Source organism: Peromyscus californicus, unplaced genomic scaffold (genome assembly GCF_007827085.1).
Source record: "Peromyscus californicus insignis strain IS unplaced genomic scaffold, ASM782708v3 Scaffold_18__1_contigs__length_77618521, whole genome shotgun sequence".
Taxonomy (NCBI): Eukaryota; Metazoa; Chordata; class Mammalia; order Rodentia; family Cricetidae; genus Peromyscus; species Peromyscus californicus.
This window is the reverse complement of record NW_026294480.1, coordinates 68,975,328-68,998,180: the sequence shown is the minus strand read 5'-3', so window position 1 is coordinate 68,998,180 and position 22,853 is coordinate 68,975,328. Positions and strand designations below refer to the sequence as shown.

The window sequence follows — 22,853 nt, the reverse complement described above, 5'->3', positions numbered from 1 at the left end:
TATAAGGCAGCACACACACACACACACACACACACACACACACACACACACACACACCACACACTAGCACCACCAGCACCAGCACCAGCACCACCACCACCACCAACGACAACAAAATAGCATGAATCAACAATCATTGGTCATTGATATCTCTTAATATCAATGGCCTCAATTCCCCCCCAAAAGACAGTCTAACAATTGGATGCAAAAACAAGATCTATCCTTCTGTTGCATACAAGAAACACGTTAACCTCAAGGACAGACATTGCCTCAGGGTAAAGGGTTGGAAAAAGATATTCCAAGCAAATGGGCCTAAGAAGCATGCAGGGGACCCATTTTATTATCTAACCAAATAAACTTCAAACCAAAACTAATCAAAAGAGATGAGGAAGGACACTACCTACTCAGCAAAGGAAAACTCCACCAAGAGGACATTTCAGTTTTTAACATCTCTGCCCTAAACCCAAGGACACCCAAGTTTGTAGAAGAAGGGCTAATACAGCTTAAACCACATATTGCTTCCCCCCAACCCCCCACACACACTGAAAGTGGGAGAATTCAATATCCCACTCTTATCAATGGACAGGCCATCCATACAAAAACTATACACAGAAATACTGGAGCTAACAAATGTTATAAACCAAATGAACCGAACATATTTACAGATTCCACTCAAACACAAAGGAATATCCTTTTTTCTCAGTACCTCATGGAACATTCTCCAAAATTGACCACATTCTTGGACACAAAACAAGTCTCAATAGATACAAGCAAATTTAAATAACTGACTGCATCCTATCAGACCACCATGAATTAAACTGGATATCAACAATAACAACAGAAAGCTTACAAACTCATAAAAACTGAACAACTATGTACTGATTGATGTCCTTCAACTGAAGAATGGATAAACAAAATGTGGTACATATACACAATGGAATACTACTCAGCAGAGAAAAACAATGACATCATGAGGTTTGCAGACAAATGGATGGATCTAGAAAAAATCATTCTGAGTGAGGTAACCCAGACTCAGAAAGACAAACATGGTATGTACTCACTCATAGCAGGATACTAGATGTGGAACAAGGATGACTGGACTGCTACTCACATCACCAGGGAGGCTACCTGGAAAACAGGACCCCAAGAAAGACACGGGGATCGCCCAATGACAGAGAAATGGAATGAGACCTACATGAACAGCCTGGACATGAGTGGGGGTAGTGAAGGGCGAGGGTCGAGGGAAAGAGAGCTTGGGAGAGCGGGAGATCCCAGCTGGATCAACAACAGAGAGGGAGAACAAGGAATAGGAGACCATGATAAATGAAGACCACATGAGAATAGGAAGAAGCAAAGTGCTAGAGAGGCCCACAGAAATCCACAAAGATACCCCCACAACAGACTGCTGGCAATGGTCGAGAGACAGCCCAAACTGACCTACTCTGGTGATGGGATGGCCAAACACCCTAATTGTCGTGCTAGAAACCTCATCCAACTACTGAGGGATCTGGATGCAGAGATCCATGGCTAGGCCCCGGGTGGATCTCTGGGAGCCCAATTAGCGAGAATGAGGAGGGTTTCTATGAGCGAGAATTGTTGAGACCAAGGTTGGATAAAGCATAGGGACAAATAGCCAAACGAATGGAAACACATGAACTATGAACCAATGGCTGAGGGATCACCAACTGGATCAGGCCCTCTGAGTGGGTGAGACAATTGATTGGCCTGATCTGTTTGGGAGGCATCCAGGCAGTGGGACCGGGTCCTGTGCTCAGTGCATGAGTTGGCTGTTTGAAACCTGGGGCCTATGCAGGATCGCTTGGCTCGGCCTGGGAGGAGGGGACTGGACCTACCTGGACTGAGTCTACCAGGTTGATCTCAGTCTGTGGAGAAGGCTTTGCCCTGGAGGAGATGGGAATGGGGGGTGGGCTGGGGGGAAGGTGAGGGGGGCGGGAGGGGGGAGAACAAGGGAATCCGTGGCTGATATGTAGAACTGAATTGTATTGCAAAATAAAAATAAAAATTAAAAAAAAAAGAAAAATGGGTGAAGACAGAAATAAATGAAGACACTAAAGACTTCCTAGAATTCAATGAAAATGAATATACAGCATACCCAAGCTTATGGGACACAATGAAAGCGGTGCTAAGCAGAAAGTTCACAGCACTAAGTGCCTACATAAAAAAAATTGGAGAGACCTTATACTAACAACTTAGCAGCACACCTGAAAGCTCTAGAACAAAAAGAAGCAAACACACCCAAAAAGAGTAAACAGCAAGAAATAGTCAAACTTAGGGCTGAAATCAATAAAATAGAAACAAAGAGAACAACACAAAGAATCAATGAAACAAAGAGTTGGTTCTTTTAGAAATTCAACAAGATAGACACACCATTGTGCAAAATAACTGAAAGGCTGAGAGAGAATATCTAACAAAATCATAAATAAACGACACTAAGAAAATCCAGAGAATCATAAGGACATACTTAAAAAACTCCTATGCCACCAAATTGGGAGCAATTGATAATTTTCTTGATAAATACCACTTAGCAAAGTTAAAATAAGTAATTTAAGCATACCTATAACACATAATGAAATAGAAGCACTAATTAAAAATCTACCAACTAAAAAAAGCCCAAGGTCAGATGATTTTAGCATATAATTCAACCAAACTTTCAAAGAAGAATTAACACCAATACTCTTTAAATTATTCCACAAAATAGAAACAGAAAAAAAAAACATTGCCAAATTAATTTCTTTTTTTGCCAAATTAATTTTTTTTTTTTTGGTTTTTCGAGACAGGGTTTCTCTGTGTAGCTTTGCGCCTTTCCTGGGACTCACTTGGTAGCCCAGGCTGGCCTCGAACTCACAGAGATCTGCCTGGCTCTGCCTCCCGAGTGCTGGGATTAAAGGCGTGCACCACCACCGCCCGGCGCCAAATTAATTTTAAGCAGCCACAGTTATAGTCAGGCTTTTTTTTTTCCTGCCCGCCAGTTCCCAAATAACCAACATGGAGACCTAATATTAATTATAATTGCTCAGCTGATAGCTCAGGCTAATTACTAACTAGCTCTTACAACTTGAATTAACCCACTTCTATTAATCTATGTACTGCCTCTAGACTTGTGGCCTTTGCCCCTCCTGTGTGTCCTGCTTCCTTTCTGTCTGGCTGGTGACTCCTCTGACTATGCTCTTCTTCTTCCCTGCCTCCTCTGTGTCTGGCTGTCCCGCCACCTATACTTTCTGTCTAGCTACTGGCCAGTCAGCTTTTTATTAAACCAATCCAAGTGACACATCTTCACAGTGTACAAAAGGATTATTGCACAGTCTTTGTCTCTTTTTGTCTAATTAAAATGGAAGGTTTTGATTTTAACATAGTAAAACTGTATGTAACAAAAACAGTTATCAAGTAAGAAATACAGTTACAATAGCTAGTCTATTTGTATTTGGCAAATTTAGAGAAAATATTCTATTATCTATTTTATCTTTGTGAGTCTAAAGTTTTATACCTAACTTACCTTTTATCAAAACAAAGGAAAACTTTAAGTTTAATTATTTAGTCTTTAACTCCAACAAAGACTCCAGAAGGGTGAAGTGTTACCTAATGACAGGGATATCCAGTTGCCTGGACAGTCACTCAAAATTCTTCTGCAACATTGGGGGATCCATCTTTGGCCTACAAGCCCAGGACATCTAACAGACATTTTTGAGAAGCAGGGGATTTTGAAGGACTGTCCTACCTTGTCTTGGCAAAGATTGCCAGTTGTTTTTTTTCTGTGTCCTGCTGGTGCAGTTTGGACAGTAAACTGTCAGCAATTGAGGCAAGGGTAGTTATTTTCCCCCCAAAATGGCTAGTTTTTGTCATAAAAAAAAGAAAACTCCCTATGAAGGTTCTACGATGCCCATTATTTTCTTTTGAAGTAGATTAATGCTGTCAGGAGCAGACGTGTCTCACTGTCATGAAAAGCCTTAGGTTACTAAACATATTAAATGCCATGTTCTGTAGGTCCTTGAAGTATTTGAAGACCACCTATCTATCTAAATATATCTGTGTAGGACTTTGAAAACAGCTAACATGACTACACGTTTGAATGTAATAAGTGACTAACTACTAAGCAGCATTTCTTTATTATCCTAAAAAATTGGTAATAATAACTTTCAAGAACTAGAAATTTATATTACATTGTTAAATGAGCTGCATAGGTATAATACCTTAAACAAGAGTAGAAATGTATGTACAGAATGTTCTAACAAAATTAACCTTAAATTTGTATCAATATACAAAAATATCTTAAACAAGAGTAGAAACATATATAGTATAACAAAAATAACCTCAAATTTGAGTCAGTATACAAAAATCCATACCAACGCAAAATATTTAAGACTAATAGTTACTTTTTTGGTTTAAAAGTAGATTCAATAATTTCTTTTTTTTTCTTTTCAAAATGAGATCTCTGAATCTAAGCTCCTTTGTTCAGCTTTTTTTTTCTGACCATTACCAATAACAACTTGTAACCCGCCCCCCCTTAAATGATAACAAACATCCATAACCAATATTTTGGGAATGTGGGTGTCATTCTCTAGACTATTTCCTATTGTCTGGGGGTGCTGGTACCTTTGGGGGAACCCTGAGAAAATGGAGATAATAATGAAGTGCTGGATGGAGTAGTCCATGAGGTTGGGCCATCTCAGGCAGCAGCTTTGAAGTTGTTTTGTGTGGGGGCCCACAGAGACTCCACAGTGTGGTCTTCTTCTATCTTGACTCAGGGTCAGAGAGTCTGTTTTTGTTTTGCCCAGCAAGGCTGCATAATAGGATGTTTTGGCCAAAGGAGTGGTTACCAGGTGTCTTATACCTCAAGACCTAATTACAGGATGCTTTGCCGTAAGGCATGGCTACTAGATGTTTTGAGAATTAAGAAAATGTTTACACTTGTCTGTACTTTGTACCTTGAACCATGGTGTCCTTGAGAGGAGGAGGTCTTTTGCCTTTCCCCTTGCTGGTGTGTAAAAAACCCATGAGGAATAAATTTGAGGTGACTGTGGAATTGACTCAGAACCATCCAGAACCTATTCTGTGTCTCTGTCTTTTCTTTTTATGTCTACATCTCTATTTTTCATATCTATTATTTTTCAATCCACACTCCCCTATATCAAGGACTGTCTGAAGGTTGGGCTGTACCCAAGTTTTAGATGCAGAATTTTGAGGAGACTGTAACAGGCATTTTGAAATGCTGGATCACCTGAGCCATCCATTTACATTTGTGTTTGTAGTGGTATTTGCTTCACCCATGACCTTGGGCCACAGGGCCCAAAGGAGGCGGTGCTTCCTGCCATTGTACATGACCTCTTAAAAGGAAAGGGAGAGGAGTCACATGGGTCCTTGCTTCCTTTTTTAAAATTCTGGCATAATTGGACACCGAATGGCCTGGGAATTGAACCCAGGCTCAGTGGTTAAGAGTACTGACTGATGTTCTAGAGGACCCAGGTTCAATTCCCAGGTTGTCTGGATTCACAACAGGGGGGAAAATTAAATAAAAGGAAGAAGGAAATCTCATGACCCCAAGGTCATGGGCAGAGCGAATACCACTACAGGTGTTTGGTCCTTTTGTTCTGAAAATACATAAACTTTTAAAGGTAACATACATTACCTTTAAAAAAAGTATGGAATATGTGGTGTGCACAAGTCAGTTACAGAAGATCTTTTGTTTTATGTCTGAGCAGGTAAAATAAATGTTACGTGTCTTGTAGGTCTAGAGTATTTTTTTGTTTTGTTTTTGTTTTGTTTTCCCTTTTTGTCTGTAACCAGGATTTCAGGGGATCTTCCTTGATCAAACCTGATCATCTTTAACCCGGAATGAATCCACAGCTCTTCATTTCCTGTGGAAATAAAAGCATAGCCTCTTCCCCAAAGCAACTTATGTTTTGACTTAAATTTTGAAGTCAAGATATTTTTAAAATTTATAGGTTGGCTTTCATAATCCAATGTGTTTTATCAGCTGCTGTTCCTTCCTTAGCAATCAGAAAATTAAAGACAACACAATAACATACAGGTTCCAGACTCTCTGTTTATTTTCCATTTTTACATGGCTTATTATACTTTTTATTATTCTATTCCCTTTTTTTGTTTGTTTGTTTTTTTTGTTTTTGTTTTTCGAGACAGGGTTTCTCTGTGTAGCTTTGCGCCTTTCCTGGAACAAACTCTGTAGCCCAGGCTGGCCTTGAGCTCACAGAGATCCACCAGGCTCTGCCTCCCAAATGCTGGGATTAAAGGTGTGCGCCACCACCACCCGGCTACTCTATTCCTTTTTTAAGGACTTTGTTATTTTAATTTTTTTAAAATCTATGACTGCCTGCCTCTACTCTGTCTCTTTCCTCTCCCAAGCCTATGTATATTTTCAAACACACTATAATCTGTTTAGAGGGTTTTTTTTTCTGTCTTTCCTGTGTACCTCTATCCTTTTTTGACCACATGAGCCTTGAAACTGCTAAGTGGCATGACTAGGGCCAAAGCTGCAGCTTTGGTGGCTGGCTCCACCCCCACTCCTTGGTCCATAAGAGATGAGCTCTACCTCCTACCCCTGCAGGCCTGGCGAAAAGATGTATTTATTAACCAGGAACCTATGTTTAATCCCCAAGCTGGGACGCTGGTGCCCAAGCAAGGCGGGTATTCTTAGTTTGCTGTTTCATTTTTAGCTTTCTCAGGCCTTATGTGGAAATTTGGTTCCCATGTTGGAACATCATTTGTAGTCAGACTTTTCTTTCCTCCTAACCAGTTCCCAAATAACTGACACCGACCTGGAGACTTAATGTTCATTATAATTGCTCGGCCGATAGCTCAGGCTAATTACTAACTAGCTCTTACAACATAAATTAACCCAGTTCTATTAATCTATGTACTGCTCTGGTGCTCATGACCTTTACCTCTCCTGCACGTCCTGCTTCCTTTCTATCTGGTTGGTGACTCCTCTGACTCTGCCCTTTTTCTTCCCAGTCTCCTCTATGTCTGGCTATCCTGCCTATACTTCCTGTCTAGCTACTGGCCAGTCAGCTTTTTATTAAATCAACCCAAGTGACAAATCTTCACAGTTTACAAAGGGATTATTCCACAGCAATAGTTACCCAGATACTCAAACCACATAAAGACTCAATAAATAAAGAAAACTATAGACCTATTTCCCTTACAAACATATATGCAAAAATACTCAGTAAAATAATTGCAAACCAAATCCAAGAACACATCAAAAAGATCTTCTATGACAATCAAGTAGGTGCCATCCTAGAGATGCAGGATGGTTCAACATATGATAATCTGTCAATGTAATCCACCATATAAACAATCTAAAGAAAAAAACCACATGTTCATCTCATTAGATGCAGAGGAGGCCTTTGACAAAATCCAACACTCCATCATAAAAGTCCTGGAGAGATTAGGGATACAAGAGACATACCTAAATGTAATAAAGGCAATTTACAGCAAGCCTATAGACAACATCAACTCAAATGGAAAGAACTTCAAAGCATTCCCACTAAAATCAGAAACAAGACAAGGCTGTCCATTCTCTCCATATCTGTTCAATATAGTACTTGAAATTTTAGCTACAGCAATAAACCAACTGAAGGAGATCAAGGGGATACAAACTGAAAAGGAAGAAGTCAAAATATTATTATTAGTAGATGATATGATAGTATATACATAAGTGACCCTAAACATTCCATGAGGGAACTCCTACAGCTGATAAACACTTTCAGCAAAGTGGCTGGATACAAGGCTAACTCAAAAATTCAGTAGTCCTCCTAAACACAAAATGACAAATGAGAAAGAAATCAGGGAAACAAAACCTTTCACAATAGCCTAAAATAATATAAAATATCTTTGGGTAACTCTAACCAAGCAAGTGAAAGACTTGTGTGACAAAAACTTCAAGTCTTTGAGGAAAGAAATTAAAGAAAATATCAGAAGATGGACAGTTCTTCCATGTTTATGGATTAGTAGGGTTAAGATAGTAGAAATGACCATCTTACCAAAAGCAATCTACCGATTCAACAAAATCCCCATCAAAAATTCCAACACAATTCTTTACAGATCTTGAAAGAACAATTCTCAACTTGACAAAAAACCCCAGGATAACTAAAATAATCCTGAATAATAAAAGAACTTCTGGAGGTATCACCACCCCTGATTTCAAGCTGTACTTCAGAGCTATAGTAATAAAAACTGCATGGTATTGACATAAAAACAGACACATTGATCAATGCAATTGAATTGAAGACCTAAATATAAATCCATACACCTATGGATACCTGATTTTTTTTTTTTATAAAGAAGCCAGAAGGGGAACACTCCTCTTTTAATGGTGGGAGGACAAAATGGTACAGTCACTATGGAAATCAGTATGATAGTTCCTCAGAAAGTTGGGGCTCAATCTACGTCAAAACTTAGCTATAACTCTCTTGTGCATATAACCAAAAGATGCTCCATCCTATCATAAGGACACTACTCAGCCATGTTCATTACTGCTCTATTCATAATAGCCAGAAACTGGAAACAACCCAGATGTCCTCAACAGAAGAATGGGTAAAGAAAATGTGGTACATTTACACATGGAGTATTACTCAGTTTTTTTGTTTTTTGTTTTTTTTTTTTTTTTAAAGTAGCATCCTGGAATTTTCAGGATAATGGATGGAACTAGAAAAAAATCATCCTGAGTGAGGTAACCCAGACCCAGAAGGACAAATACAGTATGTATATTCAGTTATAAGTGGATTTTAGCTGTTAAGTAAATGATAACTATGCTGCAATCTGTAGACCTAGAGTTGTTAGGTGAAGAGTAGGGATCTAGGGCAGACACATGGATCTCCCTGGGAAGGAAGAAATAGAATACATTTTATGGGAGGAATGGGGGCAGGGTGGAATGGGAGCATGAGGAATCAGGTATGTGGTGGGGAGAAGTGATGAGGTAAATAATCCGAGGCGAGATGGCTATTATTGGGGGCAGGGCATTTAGGGGTGGTGTGGAAACCTAGTGCAGAGGAAACTTCCTGGGATCTGTGAAGGTGATTATAATAATGACTTCTAGTAATGAGGGATGCACGGTCTCAACAGACCATTTCTTGTAGTCAAGTGAGTCTTCCAGTGGCGGGACTGGATTGCATTCAATTGAGTTGTTGGCTAAGGTGAGTCCCGTGGAAATCACCGAACAACCCAGGCTTATGCTAAGACAAATGGTTGCTCTCCACAAACTGACAGCAGGACTCCATTGCTGAGGACAATATCCATACAACTCATTGAACATGGAGAAGTCGATCTGGTGCCAACATAAAGCCTTTACCCCTATGTTCTAGTTTTTTTGGTGTGGGAAGGTGCTCTGCAAGCTACCAAAAGACAAATGTGAACCCCAACCCATTTACAAAACCTTTGACCTACAATCTGTCTTGCCTTCAAAATATTCTGGGGTAATGGTGTCACAAAACTTGTGGGAGTAGCCAACCAATGTATGGCTTCCACAAGAAGGAACCCATACCTGTCACTGCTTGGGTAAGCAAGGGCCAGCGACTAGGTCACCCAGAGACCTGTGGTTTAAAAAATCTGTAAAATAACTCCTAATGGTGCACTGCTGTACTCAAAGAGCAGTGCCTTATCTAGTTATCACCAGAAACACTTCTTCTGGCAGCAGACAGGAGCAGATGCAGAGACCCACAGTCAGACATTGTTTGGAGAGAGAGTCTAAATTGGAAGTCTCCATCAAATCCCTCCACTCGCTACTAGTAAGTTTTGCTTGTCTACACTCACAAACTCTTTACAGAGTTGTTCAAATGTTTTTAGAATATTGTTTATATATTTCAGTTATGAGCCATAAAGAATGGGTGTAATAAAATGACAGTGTGAAAATAGATTAGCTCTTGTCAAAGATTCACTGCCAAACTTTTTAAACTTTCACTAAATGTCAGTATTGCACTTAAAAATCTATTGGTTGATTCCAGGCAGCAGTGGTGCACGCCTTTAATCCCAGCACTCGGGAGGCAGAGCCAGGCAGATCTCTGTGAGTTCGCGGCCAGCCTGGTTTACAGAGGGAGATCCAGGACAGGCACCAAAACTACACAGAGATACCCTGTCTCAAAAAAGCCAACCAACCAACCAAACAAACAAACAAACAAAAACAAAAACAAAAAAACTATTGATGTTCTCAGGGAGATTAAAATGAACAATGCACTTAAATGCTTTCTTGCTACTGTAGACTTTTAAAAACAAAACAAAACAAAATTTCTTTCTATAATCCCTCCAAAACAAACAAACAAAATAACCCTTCTTATCCAGCCTTTTCAGGAAAAGGCTGAGCCTCTTAGACCTTGAGCCAGGTACATCTGAGATGCATAAAGAGGAGAAGAAGCATCTCTTCTCCAGCCAGGAGCTTAAAGTATTTTCAGAAGATGTTCGTTGTTCCTAGTGATATATTCCAATTTTCCACATTGATTTAAAGGTGTGTGTTTTGGTGTAAAGGTCATAAAACAGACAGAAATTGTGATTTGGAATCCACAATTAGCTCAGGTGATATAACACATTTATGCAATCAGAACACTTTCTTAGGCTGCATACAAGTCCCAGCAACTATGTTCCTTCAGATTATATTTTATCATTTTGAGAATATTGCACTCTGCCCAAAGCATACCCAGTACCTTCCAATGTCCTAAACTTCTTTTGCTTTATTCTCATTTTTTTTTCAGTTGAAACAGATTACCACTTTACAATCCTGTCGAGCCTGAAACTTACTATGTACACCAGGCTATCTTTGAACTTACAACAATCCATCTGCCTCTGCTTCCTGTGTGCTAGAATTACAAATGCAGGCTACCACCAGGCTTTAAAGGTGATATATTTTAAAAAGAAAATTATACTCAACTGTCATCTTTATAACAAGAGACAGTACTAGCTTGATGCTTACATATTTAATAACCAGTTGCTAATATTGTTTTAAACAGATAATAAGAGTTCTATGGTGATCCCGGGTTGGACACAACCTAAGGAGAAAAAAGGAGCCAAACCCATTTCAGATAACACTATAGATATTTGTGATGACAGCTCTTGAATCTACAAATCCAAGGTGTTTCCTGTGTTAGTTTATTCAAAGTGTGGTGTATTATTAGCACTTTGTATCATGAAAACCTAAAATACAGACCTTAAGAAAGATTAATCTAAATTCACAGATGACAAGAAATGTCATGAAGTCTCCAGTACACCCCTAATCTTTTGAATTTCTTATGACATGCCCCTTTATGCTCCTAGAATAGACAGAATATTGGACGGACCATTGCTCAGACCCACTGAACTAATTCTTCTGCTTTTAACTAAAATCTCCTATTTCTTTGAAAAGACCTAGTTTAAATTGCAGATGAATCTGGTCTGGGGAAAGGTGTCCCTAAAGAGAAAGGAACGTAAGTGCCCATGTTAGTGCTATCTTACTGTGTGCACAGGATAAATCTAGCACAGATTGAACTAATCTAAAGTTCAACATCTGTTTCATTCAAAGTGGAACATTTGAAATTCAATGCAAAGAAGGACTTTCAAGCCTGGCTTTTATTCTGAACAACTAATTGCAGCAGTCAGGTTCCAATTTTTGAGTCCATAAAGCCCTATAGCTAGTCCCAATGAAAGTCCCATAAAGTACCATTACAATCTGATGGGTATATTATAAGTTCCTTGCTGTTTTGAGTAGGAGCCATATTCTACAATTTTATAAATTTTTGAATTTAGTAATATAGAATATCAGGAACATCACAGTGACAATACCATTCTTTAGATTGGAACATATTTAAGATGGAGTCTCTCATTTTTTCCTGAATGATTTTGAGCAAGTTACAGAATTTTTTTCTCTGTAAACTGGGGATATAAATAACACAGGTTTTAGAGAGAACACTAATGAACATTAAAAAAATAGTGTGACTGACCTACTAACTCAATAGTTGTCAGATGAGGGGATTGAAACATACTAACTGTAATTAATCATCATCATAGCACCTTTATTGAGAACTGTTCTTTAGATCCAGCAGCTTGCTTTGTAGAACACGTACATCAGCTAATGCTGCATAGTTATTGAAAGTAGCTCTGAGGAGCACACATGAGGTCCCCTAAGTCCACCCCCTTTGCTTCAGCGCTGTTTGTGTGGAACATACCGCAGGGCTCTCTCCTTTTAAACTTTAAACAGCTTTCCGGTCTCCTCACAGCCTCCAAGATTATCTGCTGTGTCTCAGACTTCAGGACCAGCCAACATCTTTTGCCCTTTATCTCCACGTTGTTAACCTGCTGGGACTTACCAGGCTTGTCAGATGCTCTAGCCAGGTGGAGTCTGCGTTCACCATCCTCGTCATTGTGCCCTGTGGGTCTCCTACGTATACCATCTTTCCTGGGCCACATAGCTCTGCAGTAAGCCACTTGCTCCCTGAGCTGGCTGAAAAGAAGCATGAGGGAGAGCAGTCAGTGTGTACGGAAGAGACAAAAACAGCCCCACGCACTGTCCCAGGATGTGCAGACGCTGTCTCAAGATGGCTGCAGTAAAATCTAGAATGCCATGGAAACCATGTTGGCCCTGGAGAAGAACCAGAAGCAGGCCTTTCTGGGTCTTTATGAGCTGGGCTCAGGCTCCACCCTTATGACTTCTTGGAGAGCCACTTCTCTTAAGAGGAGGTGAAATTCCCCAACCCGTGGATGACCACCTGTCCATCCTCTGCAGATTGGCAGGCCCGAGTCTTTGCTAAGCAAGTATCTTTTCAAATGGCTAGGCTTCAAGATGACTGGGACATACATGGACTTCCAGAGACTACTCTGCTTTGCATCAGCCAGCCTCAGGACTTCTGTCTGAGCCTCTCCAGGCACTAAGTAGCATTGTAATTTCTCTGGAGCCTCTCCTAAGCTGTGGAGTACATGAAAATACAACATTTTGAAACAGAATATACATATATACTTGTATATATATATATGTATATATATACATATATATATATTGACATTTTCAAACACGTAGATGTTTGGCACAATGAAATACCATTTTGTCTTGGTTTTAAAGTGTTAATATTTAACATCATTAACACTGGTAATATGGAGCATGTCCGGTGTCCATTTTTATTCATTCATATTTTCTGTGACACCCTCTTTGACCAATTCTGCATTAGGCTAGGTTCTCTTCCCCGTGCTTTGAAGGTACCAGGACACTTATTACTGGAGGGAGAGTGCTGAGAGCAGTTTAGTGCTGGCACATCCTAACTGCTGCACCTTTCCTAAAGAGGAAATATAAGTCAGGGTAGATTAGTTGCTCACAGAAGTTCAACCGAGTCAGAGTTTATGCTTAGCTTTCTTTCTGTGCTTGTTTCCTTGCATTATGTGGACCCCTAAAAATGTGAGGGCTCAGCATCTACACCTGGTACATTTCTCAGGCCTGATTTGCTGTTATGTCCCACATGATGTCTGAGGCTTCAATACGATCTTTGATTTGTACACAGAATTTTGAAGTGCTTTATAGAAGTTTAAGAGACCAAAGCTCTCACTGCGGTCCACTTATGCCATGGGAAATAACTTGACAAATGAGCTCCAGTTCACTACATATAATCTCAGATACGAAACTTAGGTAACCTGTTGCACATGTGAGCTTAGCCTGCTCTGTTGTGTGTGCACCGTTGTATCAGCATGGCCAATATCTGTGTATAACACATGTTACTTATAAGAAAGAACAAAGCTATGAAGCACAGTAGATACTTTAGTGAGTGTTCAAGTAAGTTATTTGTGAATTCTTACACACATCTACTTCAGTGTTGTCCAGATCAATACTTGTCCCACAGGTGGGATCTGCTAGCAATCTGAAGGAGAACTGTGTGTCCTACAGAGAACAGACTGTACCCAACGAAGCACTTAGAATTCTGTTTGTTCTTGAGAAAGGCTCGCACTGCGTAGCCCAGACTGACTTCCAGCCTGTGATTCACCTGTCTCAGCCTCCTGAGGGCTGGGATTACAGGTGTGCTTCACTGTAGCTGACTGCTCCCTGCAGCTATCTGAGACAGAGTTCCTCCTAGCAGGCCAGTTTCAGATCTCAGGAACACTGTCAGGAACTTCCAAAGTTCAACTCAATTTCTACAGGTCCAAAAATATTAATTAACGTATCCTGATGTTGTAAGTAAGGTTGCTTCTGAGAATATGTATTAGTGTGGATTTGTGCATAATCAGCCATTATGAGGTGATAAAGTTAAAGCTTGCTGGTTCAGAGAAATTATTCAAAATGGCTAAAGAAGTTCTGAACAGAAATGGGTGTTGACGCACACTATAATCCCAGCATCCAGAGAGCTGAGGCAAGAAGATACTGAAGTTGAGCCCAGCTAGAGCTATATATAGTAAAAGAGTTTATTTCCCTGAGCAGATCCAAATAATAGTTCTCTAGTATGGAAGCTTATGGCTTAATAGTTTGAACTTTTTGCAGGACACTGAAATCATTTTGGCCCACTCAAGAAAGGAAAATGATGTCGAAGAAGAGTGTAGTTATTAATGCAGGAACAGGAAAGTATTTGGGTTTTCCAGAATAGGTTAGCTCTAAATTCCTGTTGTTGATGTGTCTGTGGGTGTGTGTGTCTGTGTCTGTGTCTGTGGATACAGGATCATCACACACATGTGGAAGTGAGAAGACAACCTTGTAAATTGCTCTGTCCTTCTCCCTTCACAAAGATTTCTGGGATCAAACTAAGATCTACAGTTTTGTGCAGTAAATGTTTTATTAGCTGAGACATTGCACCAGCTGAAAAAGAGGTTAATGTCTTGTAAATCATGATTCCTAAAGTTATTGTATGTATACAAGTTTTCATTATAAGTTTAAAGAAAACAATGTGATGTTTCTACAAGGCATACCATTTTTTTCTGAAAAAATTAACCACTATTTAGTTTGTTTGCCTTTTAAAATGATATATTAAAAAAACCACAATGACATCTAAAATTGCCTGAAAAAGTCCTGTTCTGTAATTCTGCGTATGATGGTGGGATTAGGCAAGTGGCTGATGGCTTGATCTGCCAGGGGCCAACCTGAGAACTACGGACTACTTGGATGTGAGCCAAAGGCTGCCCTTGGGGTTAAGATAAGCCAGTTAATCTCCTGACTGAAACAAGAAGTCTAGACATCAAATTGCTCTGGCATAATACTTGTCAGGGATGTTTCGGACTGACTACATTCTAATTTTGGACTTTGTGTAGTTCTCGAATTGCAAAGGTGTTTTGGATGAGTGCAGAATAGTTGCATGGCTGCACTAAGGCAGCTGCTAAGGTAAGTTTGGGATTTGCATGATTTCTTAAAGATCAGTTACCAATGGGAAGAAATAGCTGTGTAATAGGTCTAACTTGTTTTATTCATGTGTAAAGACATAATAAGGAATCCATAAGCTGGTATTAGGCACTGTTGCTGATCCTCTGAGAGGTCCTTCTGGTTGTGAGGATCCTTAAAAGTCACTGAGAGAGTCACTTGAGACTACTGTGTGTTGATCGCTCTGAACTGGAAGGCCCATTCATAGAAAAGGAAGGCTTTCTAAAGAGCCAGGGCAAAGTATAAGAAGAAACTTTACATACAATCTTGTCATTGTCTGATAACTTTATGTAAATGTACTTGCCACCGAAACTGATGAGCTGTGTGTGAGCCTTGGAACCCACATGTTGAAAGGAGAGAACTGACTCCTAAAAATCATCCTTTGACTTCCACACACATAGTGTGCCACATGACCACCCTCTCTTTCTCTTTCTCACATATGCGCACAAACAGCAATAAATAAATGAATAAATAAATAAATAAATAAATCTAACTTAAAAATTCAAGACCCATCTTGTAGGGGCCCACAGAGGCTCCCTAGTAAGGTCTGAGCTTGTTTTACCCAGAAGGGCTGCACAATGGGATGATTTGGCCAAAGGTCTGGTTACCAGGTGTTTTGAAGGGTCTCCACTTGGTTGTATGTTGTGCTTTCATCTTGAAAGGGGGCGGTCTTTTGCTCCTCCCCTTGCTGATGGATAAAAAGCCCATCATGAATAAAGTTGAGGCAGCTCCCAAAGCTATCCTGTGTCTTTCTTTCTTGTCCCTCATCTCCATCTATATTTCTATCTAATACTTCCTCATTCCTCACTCCTCCCCTCCCTTCGACAGGTTGGAGCTTGTCTCCTACACCATCTACAATGAACTAAGTATCAGAATGAAGACTGCCTGGCCCCAAAGTCTTCAGTGCAACCCCGTCCCACTTAGAGAGAACTTAAGGCCCCGAGCTGCACTGAGATGCTAACCCCGTCCATTTGATTTCCCTCAACCCTATTCTATTTAGCCTTCCCTTCATGTGCTTAAAGGCAGAAAAATGAGATCCTTCTCTCGGTGTCCTTACCATCCAACAAGGATGCTTCCATCAAACAAAAGACTGTTACCAAGAGAGAAGCACCACCAGTACATAGTAACATAGAAATTGAGGCTGCTGTCTAGAAATCAGTTACTCTTAATTTTCTTATATTGCTTTACTTATTTTTGTGCTCTGCTGATTCATTAGCTACTATCCTTATAGTTTATGGACAGTAAAGTCTATTCTCTAGCCTAACTCTTATCTATGTTCCTCCAGACAACTACATCATGAATGTTTGTCTGACAATGTCTCACAGGACCTTTAAATGAAACCCACTGTTTCATCCTCAAAACATGACACCTATGATGTGATATATTTGGACTGGTTTCATAACACTCAACCAAAGACCAATTGGAACATGGAATCTACTGAGGTTCCTTCATCTCCCTCAACTCCATTTCTAACTGGTTTCTGTGGTTAATTGCTTCTTGTCTCTCTTGATTTCCGTGTTAAAGGCTGGGTTCTCTTGGACAATGATCCAGCTGCAAATTAACATCTGTAAAAAGGAAAGGAGGAGAGCAGGATTGCCAGAGGGACTGTTGATCAGAGACACAGGATTATTATCTGCATCTGACTTATGAGAATCCTGAGAACTGACAAGGCTTCTGAGGGGGTCTCACATAGGATAGAAATGTCAGAGATACTCTCCTGGCATTCCATGTTCCATTCTGTTTCTTTTGCAATCATCTTCTATAGATTTTTCAAATACCTTTTGTTCAAAGTCTTCAGGAATTTCCTAACTGTTCTCCATCCCCTCCTCTGCACAGACTTGTGCAAACTCAAACAAATTCATGTCACCCCATAGTTTAGAATACCCCACAAGTGCTCCATCTTCTGAAGGATAAAGTCTTAGAAAGGACATTACGAGTTAATAATTCTCTAACTTTTCAGACTTCTTGCTCACTATTGCTCCCGGACCCAGCCTACAAGCTAGCAATACAGAAATCCATGCGGGATCTCAGCACGCCGCATTGTTCTATGTCTCTGTTCTGTCCACTTGGAAAGGCTTTCTTGCCCCTACTCTGCCTGATGAATTCATTCTGACTACTTCTCAGGAGTCACCTGAAGTTCATTTCCTGCAATGCCCCTCTCTAACATTTCAGGACAGAGTGAAGCACCTTCATTTCTGTGGGCTATCATCGCTGACTGTGATCATTTGATAATTTCTTGATTCACACTCTGGGATGTGAAAACTAAAAGGACCACACACATGTGTTTGGACACATATGCTATAGATATACAAAATCATAGTTTTCTTTATTCTTAGAACAATTTCTGGTCTAATAGTGTGTGCTCCTTGTTTTATATTGCTGTGATAAAAACACCATGACAAAAGACAGCTTAAGGAGAAAGAGCTGATTTCCATATACAGTTCCAGAAGAAAGTCCATAGTGGTGGAGGAACATGGCAGCAGGCGCCTGAAGCGGGAAGCGGAGACATCACATCTCAACCACTCAAAGATAGTAGAGAGCAAACTGGAAGTGGGGTGATCTATAAATTTTCAAAGCCCATTCCCAGTGACATACTTCCTCCAGCAAGATTCCATGTCCTAAAAGTTCTTTAGCCTCTCCAAACAGTACCACCAACAGGGAACCGGGTAGTCAACTACATGAGCCTATGGGGAACATTTCTCCTTCAAACTACCACTAACTGTATGTTTAAAAATGTTCAAGAGAGCAAGGTAGAGTGGTGTGCACTTGTAATCTTAGCCATTGTGGGACTCAGGCAGGACGGTTTTGAATTTGAGGTCATCTTGGGCAAATAGCAAAGATTCCTTTCCCTCTTTCTCTCTCTCCTTTTTCTCTCTGCCTCTTTCTCTCTCTCCCTCTTTCTCTCTCTTCTTCTTTCCTCTCTTTCACAAAATAGAAACAAAGAAAGTGGGAGGCCCTTGTACACTCTAAATTGTACTCTATCCAGTACCCATGATTGCTTCCTTAAGGGCCCCAGGAACTCTGTTTGTCAGCACAGTGGCGTTAGGCTTTTGTTGAAAGTCATTCTACTTCTTTTGTGGTTTTTAAAATGAAGATATATGAAAAGATCACATGTTAAAAATTATCACATACAAATATTTAATAGTCCTACCTGAGCGGCCAGGGTGAGGCTGACTCACAAGTGCGAGTGTGGACCAGCACTGTGGCTGCTATTTTGAGCAAAAGAAGTTAAGAAGGTGTAATAATGGCAGTACTTTCAGGAGATCTAATCACAAAAGAAACTACGCTAATTACCATAGTCTCTATTCAGAGGGTGTGAATAACCCACAGAGAGACTGGCAGGAAGGAAAAGTCAACAGTCTATCTTTGTAGATACTGAGATTGAAGCAAAGCATCAGTTAGAAGATAAGCATGACAGTTTGAAGAGACAAGGCATCAGAACAAGGCCATGGTTCTGCCGTAGCAGGAAAACAAAGTCTGTGAGGGAGTAACAGCAAGACCCGCACTGTGGGCTGTGTCCCCTCATGTCACTCCCAGTTCTCTTCAGGTGCAGAACTGTGAACTGTTGGTGAAGGCTGGGAGCTGGGGCTTGGGAAATGACCTTCAATGCTAGGGAGATGGGCAACACATTAATCTACACGTCCGTCTGGATTCTTGGACTTTATACTGTTTAAAGAATTTTATTAAATGTGTTTTATTAAATTTAAAGTGTTTAAATTTAAACAAATTTATTTAAGCTTTCTTCAGCTAGTAACTGAGTTACTGAGAAATACCTGAAGTCTCTCTATTTAGGGAATTTGTCTGGGAACTACACTGAAGACAAATTCCTTACCTAGTTCCAGCCTTCCTGTCTGTAAACCTGTCTGCTGTCTAATGGAGAAGAGTGAAGAAGCAGTGAGAAGATGCCCTCAAACACAAGCCTTCCTCCTGCTCTTCAAAGCAGAAGCCTAAGGGGAGAGACACGAAGACAGCAGGATCAGCCTGGATGGCATTTGAAAGAATAAAAATAAAGGTACCTTTTGTCCAAAACAGAGGTACAGCTGTGATGATATGTCAGCCCCATCGTTCTCTGTCAGAACCTTGCCGTAGTGTGCTAAGTCATCTTTCTGGCGGTGCTCAGGGTGATCTGTCAGCAGGGGTGTGGGGAGGCAAGTCTCCCTCATGTACACCACATCCACAGGACACAGTTAACCACGTCGGCATGCTGCTGGCCAGACAGAACAGGCTCATGGGGAGAAAATAGCACAGAGAATGCCCCTGGTCTACCTTCACCATCTGTACGGGAAGCTGTTTATTTTGTTGCCAAGGATAGAAACCATTTTTATTGGTATCCAGGCTGGCTTTGTGAGTGTCGTCTTGGCTGTAGTGAACTACGCTCTCTAAAATTCCCTTTCAAGTGTGTTTCTGGCTCAGGCGGGCTTCAAAGGACAGCCCCCAAGTTGGAGTGCTGGTGGGGGCAGCTGCACTTCAGAGTCTGAACACTCCTGGTTCCAGGAACTCAAGCACTAGCTGTATGTTGCTCTGAAGGGGTTATCCAGATGTAAAGTCCCAAATGAGTTGATTTTGCGTTAACCAGAAGGGAGACGAAGCCGGATAGTTCTGATTTAATCAAGTGGGAGTCCTCTAAAAAGGAGTGTGGCCCTCCAGAGGGGGTGAGAATGCAGGGAGTATATCGGTCATTTACCTCATTAGAACGAAGCTGTAGCCGGGTCTACAAATGTTGCCCTTTTCCCTTGATCAGGGGTCAGCTTCTGGGGTCTTGCATCACTTCCTGTGCCAACTGTGTGCATTTAGCTACATGGCAAAGTTACTTCAGATCTATAGAATCCCTTTGTTACCAAGTGTGCAGGCTAATTTCATGTCAACTGGACACAATCTAGAGCCATCTGCTTGGAGGGAACTTCAACTGAGAAATTTATTCCATAAAATTGGGCTGTAGACAAGCCTGTAGGGCATTTTCTTAATTGGTGATTTTGTGGGAGGGCTCAGCCCATTGTGGGTGGTGCTCTGGATTCTGTAAGAATGGAGTTCAAGGAAGCCTTGAGGAACAAGTCAGTGAGCAGCTCTCCTCCATGGCCTCTGCATCAGCTCCTGCCTCCAGGTTGCTGCCTGGTTGGAGTTCTTGTCCTGACTTTGATGATGAGCTGTGGATGCGGAAGTGTAAAATGAATGGTTTCCTCTCCAAGCTGCTTCTGGTCATTGTGTTTTATCACAGGAAGAGAAATGCTAGGAAGACATCAAGACAGAAAGCAGTAAAGACAGAGTCCTGTTTTAGTCTGTTCTTGTGGGATTCTCATTCATCCTTCCCGGGCTTCTGCCTTGCCATGCACTCTGGATTTCAAGATTTGATAGAGATTCAGTTGTGCGAAGCCACATGGTCTCTATACTTCTGTAATTATGGTTTATATGGGTAAATATACATGTATACATACTTATTTGCTTTCACACAATTATAAATTATATATAGAGAGAAATACGTGTGAAGTTGGCACACTGGCTCTGCTTGTCTACTTGAGTCTTATATATTTTTCCATATTTTTGTATATCGTTTCACAGTTTGCTCAGTGTCATTTATGTTGTACTGTAAACACATCATAGATGATAACAATGATAGCCCCACGACTTTGAATGACCTAAAATATTCTGTGAGGGTCTTAATGAAGACTTAAAGTTAAAACTCACATGCCCCAACCTGATAATAATGCTTGTAATGGCAATGAGTTTGTAGTGCTATTCAGAAAGAAAAAAAGGTATGATGATAACTTTCAATGAGGGATACCCTCACCCTAACCCTAACCCTAACGCTGATCCTGACCCTGACCCTGACCCTAACCTTAGAGATAAAAATACTAGCAGGGTTGAACTCCTCTCCTTTTTATAGTCCCCCCAAACGGTAGAATTATACTTTGGGGAGATTAAGTTATATGCTTAATTCCAATATTTACCAAAATTAAAAGAGTTTGAGTTTGGCGACTAGCGCACTTGTTGGCATGAATGTAATGGGGTGAGAGAATAAGGGTCGGGAGACTCAGTGAGGTGCAGGCTGAAGAAAGTAGACGATTTCAAGTCGCTCAGCGAACAGCGCAGTCGCCATATGCAACCCTGCGCTGTGGTCACTCACGTGTCGCTCAGATTTGTAATTTGTAATTGTAAAGCATGGTTTGTAAACTGAAGGAGGGAGGCTGACAAGGTGGGCTTGGCATCGAGCAGCTTTGTGACTCTTCACTGCTTTGTTTGCTTCTTTCTGTCTTTGTTTTATTTTTCTCTTTTTCTCTCCTTTCAGCCTCTACACATGTAAGGATGGAAATCCTTACAGCCCGTGGAAGGATGGAAATGTACTCTTTTAGGTATTTCTTTTTCTGGATTCAAAGTCTCCTTCTTTTGCTGGAGACCTGTGATTTCACTCCAGTAAGCCTCAGTGAGGACCACTAATTATAGCACGATTTCCTGGGCCACATGTGGCAGGAAGAATCCACACAGAGAGAATACTTGCTTCTGATGGGACAAGGACAGCTGTGCATCTTATCCACACATCTGAGGCAGAAGGCTCACCTCTTCAAGTAATGAAACCACAAAGAAGAGTTGATAATGGTCCACAGCACGTCTCATCTTCCCTGTAACCAACAAAGCTAACCTGTAGAGAGCCGAGAGAAAAGGTTCAGTGAAAGGAGGCTTGAGAGGCCCGATGGGTGCTTCTAGCTGCCCTGAAGGTTCCGCCTTCCAGAGGAAACATTCACTTTGAGATTACCATCCATTCCACCTGGGCATCCAAAGATCCTTGGGTAGTATAGAAAGGTGACATGCTGCATGCCTAGCTCTGTACATTACACACCGTGTACGCAAGATGCAACCTGATGTCAGAGTTGTGTCTGCTTAGGAACCCAGCCAGTCCCTGAAGTTTGAGCACGGATTAGGCATTTGTGGCCTGAGAATGGAATAGGATCATTCTTGAGGTTAACCTTCTACAAGATGGGTGGGAGGGAACAGCAAGACCTGTTAAAAGTTTCAACACAGCTCTTTAAAAAGAAGGGCGCAGGGTGATGGTGGCGCACGCCTTTAATCCCAGCATTCGGGAGGCAGAGCCAGGCGGATCTCTGTGAGTTCGAGGCCAGCCTGAGCTTTAGAGTGAGTTCCAGGAAAGGCGCAAAGCTACACAGAGAAACCCTGTCTCAAAAAACAAACAACAACAGCAAAACAAAAAACAAATAAAAAGAAAGATAATGTCTGGGGGATGAGGGTTAGAGCATCCAAGCAGAAACTTCTGGGAAGTCTTTGGGTGGTCTCTTCTGTTTCATATTTGGGGGATTTGGGTATCATTTGAATAGCTAAAGCTCCTAGAGGGTGCACATGCACCGAGGAAGGACAGTGACTTTGCAGCAGATGCCAGCTTTTGTGCAAAGGCAGAGCGACGCACCACAGAACTCTGTAGACTAACCCAACCATGGCTTTTGCGCGGCTTCCATCTCTGGCTCACCTTTGTCTGGAGTCGGTAGCAGGGTTTTGTCCTTTTATTGAACGGGACAAAAGATTA

General features: G+C 41.0%; 1 long non-coding RNA gene across 1 annotated transcript in view; it reads right to left on the bottom strand.

The window, feature by feature from the left end:
• Window positions 1-15,906, bottom strand: part of LOC128113756 (uncharacterized) — a 39,060-nt gene extending 23,154 nt beyond the window's left edge. The window contains exon 1 of the long non-coding RNA XR_008219629.1: window positions 12,306-15,906. This is a non-coding gene — a long non-coding RNA (uncharacterized LOC128113756). The remainder of the gene's footprint in view (window positions 1-12,305) is intronic.
• Window positions 15,907-22,853: the final 6,947 nt, after the last annotated feature.